The following is a 9,126-nucleotide window of genomic DNA, read 5'->3' as shown; positions in this document are numbered from 1 at the left end:
GGCGTTTGCTGGGGGAGATTGTGGTGTCTGGGTTATCAGACATACAACTGTGAATCAAACAGAGGTTACTTCAAGAACGAAAATCTGGAAGCAAAAGACAGGCCCTTAATCGGAATAAAAATGGAAGGAAAGAAAAAGCTCTGAAATAACAATGAAGATGAAGAATAATAACTCAAAAGGCTTGCTTTTATAGGCCCAGGAGAGAGAGAAACAGGTACTGATCAGAGTTCACGCGCCCCCACTCGCAGGTGCAGGCCAACGCGAGCGCGACACGTGTTTCTGACACTGTGTGAGGGGACATGAAAGGGAACGAAACAGGTACTGATCAGAGTTCACGCGCCCCCACTCGCAGGTGCAGGCCAACACGAGCGCGACACGTGTTCCTGACACTGTGTGAGGGGACATGAAAGGCAACTGTAGCACCTCGAGCACGCGAAAAGTCTGACACATGTCTCCATCTCTGACGCATATCAGCACCAACCAACCACGTACATGGACGATTCATTTCAACCAAAATGATAGAATTTCGCGCAACGATGAGAAATAAAAAAGGAAAAGACAAACCCTATTAAAAGAAAACTATTAAGTCTAATATCTATCTTACCTCGCTCGCGCGAGACAAGACACACACCAGACTGGGGGGCTTGAAGAGGTATGTACCCGCCTTAACATCGAGCGGGGCGGGTCAACCCACAAGATATGGACAGGAGGTTTGAAATCAAGATATCATGAAGGCACAAAGCCAAAACCTATGCGCATGGTGCATATCACATATGCTCACGCATCACATATGCTCACGCATATCACATATGCTCACGCATCACATATGCCCACGTGTATCACATGCTCACGCACCATATATGCTCACGCATATCACATCTGCGCGTGGCGCATATCACATGCTCACGCATCATATATGCTCACGCATATCACATCTGCGCGTGGCGCATATTACATATGCTTGCGCATATCACATCTGCGCATGAAACATCTGCGCGTGAGAATAAAGAGAAGACCTCGCGCATCCTCAGGATAGGCGCATATCACACATGCACATAATCAACCTCGTCCTTATCCAAATCAGGATAAGGACAACCTTGATTGTGCTCGTCAGACAACCTTCCAGTAGGTATCCTTTAAGGAATAAGAATATGCTGATGTTGACAGCTGCCAATGAAAGGTGGACAACTCAGCAAAACCCATGTGTCATCACGTGATTGCACATGGGTCAGGTGAAATACCTGGGTCAGAGAATAATCAATGAAAAAGCACCAGGTGTCCTAAGGACACGTGGCGCAAAGCGATAGGAGGAGGCCAAAAAGGCCCTAATGGGATCTGAGCCCAATCATTGGAAACCCTAGCACTATAAATACCACACCACCTCCACAAGGGGAGGTAAGCAAAAAAATACATTCCAATTCCTTACTCACTCTCAGATTATTATTATCTTCTCCTACAATCTCTTATTCTCACACCGGAGGGTTACCCCAAAGAGGACCCCTCTGTCCCTTTCTGAGGGGTAAGTTCACGGTGCTGCTCGTTTTGTAGGTGGAAGAATTCATACTCCGGAGAACCATCGGTGAAATAGCATACTCATACCCGAGGAAAGTTGATCGTCTACCAGTGAGTCGATCCACGTTTCTTCACTCCGGTTACTCTGGCAACTGGAAACCAACAGCTTTTGTTTAAGAGGAATAATTGTTTAACAAGAACGATTAGTTTCCTAACTCTCCTGTGGTTTCTCGAGCCAGCTCGTTTGTATCGTCGTTGACTGGAGATTCCAACGGGAAGCAACCGTTAGCCGATGGTAAAGCTCCGGTGTGTTCTTCGTCTTGTTTGAAAAGAAAGTGCTCGTCGGAAAATGGCGGCCGTTGTCACTGCTCGAAAAGAAGGTAATAATCTATAGCTGATAAATACGTAACTAATTATTTTCCGGCTTCTTTTATAAAACCATTTTTTTTCAAATAGCAAACTTTTTTTTGAATGAAGCAAACTAGTAAGAGGGTAGGGGAACAAAAAATACAACAAGGAAGTTTAAAAAAAGAAATTACACCAATCTTTTCGGTTTAAAGACTTAAACAATGATTTATTTTTTATTTATAGAAACACCAAAAATTTAACGTTTATAATCACCTTGCCGTTCAGAATATCATTTCCTATTTTTGTTTCACCTTTTTAAGTGTAGAAACTTATACACTAATTATAATATCTTATCTTATATTTATGTCAATATATTGTTTTATAATTACTAAATCTCTATTACTTACTATTTTACCTTTTTTTTTATTTAACATGTGTTGTAACCTAGTAAATTAATAATTAACAACCATCAATTAATCCCAACTTCTTCCATAATTCAAGTTCATATTGAAATTCACTTGTCTTGCAGAAAACTGAGATTGAAGAGAGTAATTAGGGTTAAGGCAATTAGCCCAAAGCTTGCTGATATTCCGCCGGATGATTATTCATGGCGAAAGTATGGGCAGAAACCGATCAAAGGATCTCCTCATCTGAGGTAAAATTACTAACCGAATAAACTGAATTAAAACTTTGAAATCGGTTACATCATGAATAATTAATGAAATCCGCTATGAATTCATGATATCTAATTTGTTCACCAAAATTGACAGAGGATACTACAAGTGTAGTAGTGTGAGAGGTTGTCCAGCTCGAAAACATGTAGAGCGAGCGAGCATTAGATGATCCAAGCATGTTGATTGTCACCTACGAAGGAGATCATAATCATGCGCAACTTGGTTCAAAAACTTCTGGGGTGATATTGGAATCATCTTAATTTCAACAAATGTTAATCTATTTTTCTTCATTTTTTTTACTTAATTAGATTAAAAAACGTAATTAATTATTAATATTTGATTGGGAGTTGTTTGAATTTCCATGCAAAAGCAAAAAGACTTGGAATCAATTCCATAGCTTGGCTTTGAAAGTTCAAAAATCAAAATCTACTTGAGTGTGTTTTATTAATTAATAATTTGATTTGTTAAATGCTGTGATACAAAAACAATGATTAATTAATTGGTTGTGGTTTGCTATTTAGTAGATGTTACTTTTAGGCTTAAGATTTAATTTCCAATGACTATTTTTTTCTAAAGATATTAAACATAATTATAGGGTACACAAATATTTGTTTAGTGATAAAAGAGGAAGTGGGTTGTCGTTGACAAAAGTGAAAGTTGAGAATTTGGAGGGAGGTGGATGGGGTGTGTATGTCACGTGCTCTTGATTTCCATCATTTTTATTCAAAGTTAAAGTTCTAAATATAATAACATGGACAGAATTTTGGTTACAAGTAAACGAAAGTCGCACTTTATACACACATAATGTATGCATCGGAAATTCGGAATATTAAAATGCGTGTTTGGTTTAAGGATTTTAATATAAGAGTTTACTATTGAAGTTATCGACCGGAGGCAACTTTTGACTCTTTTGTGGCACCCTCTTTTATATATCTACATCACATCAACTTTTCTCAGTTGAATCTCAATAGCATGATTAGCATCTAGAGAAACACCCAATCATTCTTAAATTATGGAAATGCTCATTTTTCACATCACTCTAACTTGTTAGATTATAAGTTGAGCTACTTTTGTGACATGTAACCTATGCGACATTATTGACGCACTTATTTTCAACCAACAAAGAATAAATTTACATTACCGAGCAAAACAACGGAGGGGATGGGGCCACCCCTGACCCAACTAAGCTACACCCATGCGTGCCAAGGTGACACATAGACATCCTGGACCCATCCCGATGCCACATTAACCACCCTTAATTATGTCTTGGTTGAATATGAGACGAACTTTTAAAATCTATCCAAACCACCACCTTTTTAGTGGAGTCATTTTATTTCTTTCGTTAGATCCCTAAGTCATTCACATTTCAAAGGCTTTTTGTGTTGTATGAATTAATCCAAAGGAGATTGTACATGTTATGCTATCTGTTTTGGGGCGTGACCCTGGCCTCGGGGTGTGATGAGGCCACGTGAACGCTAAGCACCATTACACATAAGAAGTGAAACGGGCGGTCTTCTTCACGAACGTGAGTGCTAGCTCAACATTTCATTATATATATTTTTTTTTGTTAATAATATAAAGTTAGAAACTAATCACTAACTTCATCTTAATCCATAATCACGTGCCATATTGTACACTACCACAACATTTGCCAAATAGTGTGAAATGTGAAAGTCCGCTCTACATATGTGACACCTTAATAGTTACAACGCAATAAAATAATTGATAATCTGAAAATGATATGCTTGGTAGGGGTTAGAAAAAAACGAACCATAGCCGAAAACCAACATGTTAACAAAAAAAAATTACTCAAAATCAACCATAACCAGCAAAACCGATTTGTTATAATTATGGTTAACCAACTTTAACCAAACCGAACTTCATATATTTGTTTTTTCCAAATTTTACAATTGTATTTCCATATTTTTTCTCTCCATTTCTAGCTTTGAATATAGATTCATGTTGCTTGTGTAAAACCGAGCTTGGAACACCTTAACCAAGCTTGGAACCGGCATATAACAGTTTGAAACTTCATGATTAAGCATTGAACAACAGAACCAAACCATTTTTATTCAGAACAAAAGAAAAAAATAATAAAAGATACATTAGACAATTAACCAAACTTTTAAAATTCGACCCATAACTAACAATTAAACGACCATTCAGTTATGGTTATAGTTTATCCCCCAGTCCAATTAATCAATCCGACATTGCCACCCGTTCTTATATATGTCACTATTTCACTGATAGAGGCTCCGCCATCGGATTATGGACGTCGTTGCTTACCCTTTATTATCATCACCCCTCTTCCTCGTGTGAAATTTTTTGTCATCACATATCACTTATCCATCACTCACACCCTAGCTTCCGGCCCCTTCCCACACACCTTTCAATTTTGTGCCGACGATCTAGACGCTCTACTAAAAAGCAGTACGCAGGGTGGAGCTTATTGTGATTAGGTTGACATTAATTTGGGGTAAGTCATGTGAACTTTTATTTAAATATCAAATCAACTTTTTACTAAATAGAACACAATTTCAAGTCTTACACCATTATCAAATAGATAATCGATTCGCATAAGACTAAATGTGATGGTTGAACTAAAATGTGTAAAAGTTATTACCACACCACTGCCACGTAGGTCGGGGGTTCTCACTAATTTTTCTCTAAAAAAACACACAACGGTTTAACTAAAAATACATTATTTTTTATTATTGTTTTTTAATAAAAACTAGAATTTAAGAACCCGCGATTCACGGTGGGACTGTTAAATTGTAAAAAAAAATAAGTAAAAACTTTTAACCATAAACTCGCTGCAAGTCGGCGAAGTCAGTATGTATCAAGTTACGACAATGAAACTAAACAAAGAAATAAACACGTCAATTCGAAAATACAATAAATTATCATATGTCGAACTAAAAAAACCAGCATGTTACAGCTGCGAACATACACAAATTCGGTTAGTATCAACGGTACCAACACAAATTCGTAAACATATGTTAGTAAGCCAAAAAAATATTTTAAAGACGAGGTATCAAGCGTTGAAACGCGGATATAAAACCGTGCGACAGTGAGATATTTTTAAATCATGAAAAAAGTTTCGGTTATTGTAAAGACGAACTATAAAAAATATGAAAACAAAGTTTAAGAAAATCGTTTAACTGACAAATAAAACATGTAAAACCGACACTTGCCTAAATTTAGTGTTTAAAAATATAAGTTGTTGAATCTTTTAATTAGTTGAAAAAAAAAGTAAAATAAAGAAAATAAGAACTTTTATTTTTTATTTATGAAATTATGGTTAGTGATTTATTAGTTATAAAAATATTAAAATAATGAATAGTAAATTGTATAGTAGTTTTATGAGGAGGACTTAATCTCCTTTTTAATATATATATTAATCGTGAGTTCGCTAGTGGTTGGTTAGAAAATATGTTTGTCATACACGGAGCCCCTCACGCGCTACGCGTTTCGATGTTTGGCGTCTTACGAGGCTGATGTAGATAGGGGTGTAAGCTCAATACGCATAGTCTAACATTGTGTAATGTCCCACATATTTTCTCAAGAGAAACGTAATAGTGAAACAATTCAAGATGCTTTAAAAGAAGAAAAAATCACACAAATAATACATAAATGAATTAACTTTTAGATTGCTAATGGGCCGGCCCAGGCTGGAAAAGACCGTTAATCATTAAAAAGTGTGATTCCGAAGGTTCAATGGAATGAACAAACTAAATTGATAGGATAAGAGGGAGTTTTATTACTAAACTGAGAGAGAATTAAATAGAATGCACCTAGGGCCGGCCCATAGGGGTGGTCGACGGCTACGGGCCCGACACCCCATTAGGCCCGGAATTTTTTTTTAAAATTATATTTATTTTTTTTAAAAACAATATGTATATATAATGTTAAACTTAATTACATGAGCACTAGCTTGGTCTAGTGGCAAAGGTGTATAAATTTTCAACCAAAAGGTTATGGGTTCAAATTTCATTCGAGGCATGTTTAAACCTATTTTTATACAAAAAATTTTTACACAACCCAAATTATAACCAAACAAACCTTTATAAAAATTTAATTGTTTAAACCAAAAAAATACTCATTAAATTTAATTGTTTAAACCAACAAAATACTCCTTTTTAATTAAGGCCCAAAAACAATTTCGCCTTCGGCCCAAAATATTTTTTGGTTTCTCGAAGCCGGCCTGAATGCACCCATATTCGGTTAGACCATGGCTGACATGGCGTCTAGAATGTAGTCTTGGAATTTCTTTGGTTGGGCTTTAACTCGTTCACTTTTCTTTCTTTCGCCCGGATCCAATTTGGTTGTCGTTGTTCGGGGATTGGCTCATTGGGGTTCATGACATTCAACCGCATTCTATGGAGGAGTTTACAAGTGCACCATGTATTAGTATAATATATTGCTTAGGGCTTATTGTAAATGAAATAATCAACAATAGAGATTAGGGCAAAAGCTAGCGTAGATTCATATTATCCAAAGAAGAGATAGGAATTACAGAAGAGAATTAATTTGACACAAGAAAAGAGAGCATTCACACATAATTCATTACGCGATCCTTCTACTCTTGATTCATATGTTGAGAGTTGTTTGTGATGGTCCTTCAAGAATTATTGTAACTTGTTTGGGCCTTTTGTTAACTCTTAAAATCGGCTGCCTTATTTGGTCCCGTGTGCTAGTGAAGTGTTGGTAGAGGTGATAGAAAAAACCGGTTTGAGACCGGTTCATGGCAAATTGACCCGAACCGGTTTCACCCAAACCGTTCAGGAACCGACCAAAACCGCGAGTTTTGGTACCAGTTCCTCTTTTGAACAACCAAACCAATTTTAAAACCCGACCGGTTTGAGGAAAACCGGTTAACCCGACTCTACCGAAATGATCCGACCTGGACCAGGTCGACATCTCTTGTTTCTAAACCGGTTTTTAAACTGAACCGGTTTGAGTCAAACCGGATTTGACCAGGCTTTGACCAAACCGGTTCGATTTGGGAAAAAAACCGGTTTTATACACCTCTAGGTGTTGGCATTTGATGGACTTGGGTCCATAATGTTAATACCATAATTATCTCTAGCTAAATTATGAGATGTGGTGTACTAAAGTTTTTGTAATTATACTCATTGTATCTGTATCAATCAGTAATACATGATACATAACACGTTTTCATTATTCTATACGTTTATAGACCTTTTGTGTACAAATTCAACAAGATTGATCAATGTTTACACTATCAAAAGTAAACGGTTGCGCGCTGCGATGGGCGGCCTACGGAGCCGTTGTCGGACTGTTTGGGCAAAACTGGTGTCTACCATTCTCATCCATCACTCTCTCCACCACAAAATGAGCCAACAAATCCTTAGAAGACTTAACCATATTCTCTTTACACAAAAACTCTTCACTAGACACCTTTTCCATCTCCCTATAATAATTATGCACAAACACATGTGTTTTATGGTCCCCACCCTTTTTGCTCCGGGCCAGTACACCCGCAGTGAATATTACGGATATACTGCCCGGGCCCTCGGGCCAATACCCGCGTGGACCATCCACAAGTATCAAATCCCAGTTTATTTCATATAACTGGTTAGGTAGATCGTTTAACCCGATCTTGCAATCGGAGAATAACAGATTTTGCACGGGGCCACACTCGTTACGCGATTGTTCTCTAACGGATGTCACGAGCTCGTTAAGTTCACTAATCTTGGTGGTGTATTGGATGTCATACGCTTCGATTTCAGGGTGCTTTTCCTCCATGTAGGCTGCATAGTATCGGTTTTCGTCTATGAAAATGGTCCGACCATAGTGGTTCATAGCGTTCCATAAGAGGGTTTCGGGTGTGAGCCCGAATACTAGGAAGTTACAAGGGGAGTTGCATTGTTTAATGACATCATGGATTTGTTTGATATCGGTTTCGGACATGTGATGGGAGCTGTTAATGTTCGCAGCGTAGTGAATAAGCGCTTTCATCACTGATTTAGGCAGTGTTTGTTGGTTGTTGGTGGCGGTGATGCGGGTGGTGGCAGTGGTGGTGGTTGTGTGAAATGATTCACGGGTGTATGCAAGGGCTAGAAGTGATGCTACCGTGCATAACGACACGAGGGCGATGAGCCAAAGGCGGTTCGGGTTGGCTTGTTTTTGGATGTAGGGATGGAGGAGAATGAGCTTGGTGTTGCCATTAGTAATGGTGTTCTTCATTTTGTGTAAGTAAATTGGAATGAAAGGTTTGGAGGAAGAAAGGAGTGGTTTTAAAGAAGGAATGCAATTGAATAATGTAAGTTTTGTTGAATAAAAAAACTTGTCCATCTACCTATTTTTATTCAATGAGACTAAGCATGACATTAAAGTGGCACCAACATATGACAGTGAGATATTAGCTGCTGCATTTGGGCACCTAATCTTTTGTTTACTCAATAATTAATATGTTAGTTTTCACAAACAAGGCAACCCAAATGGCAACAATATCGGCCAAATGTGAGGTTAAGTCAATATTTTTTTCAAACTGTTTATAAGTTATTATATTTTGTTTTTATGTTTTTTTTTCTCTTTGTTAAGGCAATCATTTCTTCAAACGTTTAAA

The 9,126-nt window shown here is 37.6% G+C and overlaps 1 long non-coding RNA gene and 1 pseudogene across 1 annotated transcript; one reads left to right on the top strand and one right to left on the bottom strand.

Moving 5' to 3' along the window:
• Nucleotides 1-1,641: 1,641 nt before the first annotated feature.
• Nucleotides 1,642-3,445, top strand: LOC143624567 (uncharacterized). Its single transcript, XR_013152143.1, has 3 exons — nucleotides 1,642-1,892; nucleotides 2,390-2,515; nucleotides 2,631-3,445. It is a non-coding gene; the product is annotated as an uncharacterized LOC143624567 (long non-coding RNA).
• Nucleotides 3,446-7,803: 4,358 nt separating this feature from the next.
• On the bottom strand, nucleotides 7,804-8,857 carry LOC143624566 (protein IRX15-LIKE pseudogene; annotated as a pseudogene).
• Nucleotides 8,858-9,126: the final 269 nt, after the last annotated feature.

The sequence above is a fragment of the Bidens hawaiensis genome, unplaced genomic scaffold (assembly GCF_021521415.1).
Source record: "Bidens hawaiensis isolate Kalapana, Puna unplaced genomic scaffold, B.hawaiensis_p1.1 tig00003897_1, whole genome shotgun sequence".
In the NCBI taxonomy this organism is placed as follows: domain Eukaryota; kingdom Viridiplantae; phylum Streptophyta; class Magnoliopsida; order Asterales; family Asteraceae; genus Bidens; species Bidens hawaiensis.
The sequence above is the reverse complement of the archived record's forward strand: the minus strand, read 5'-3'. Positions and strand labels throughout refer to the sequence as shown.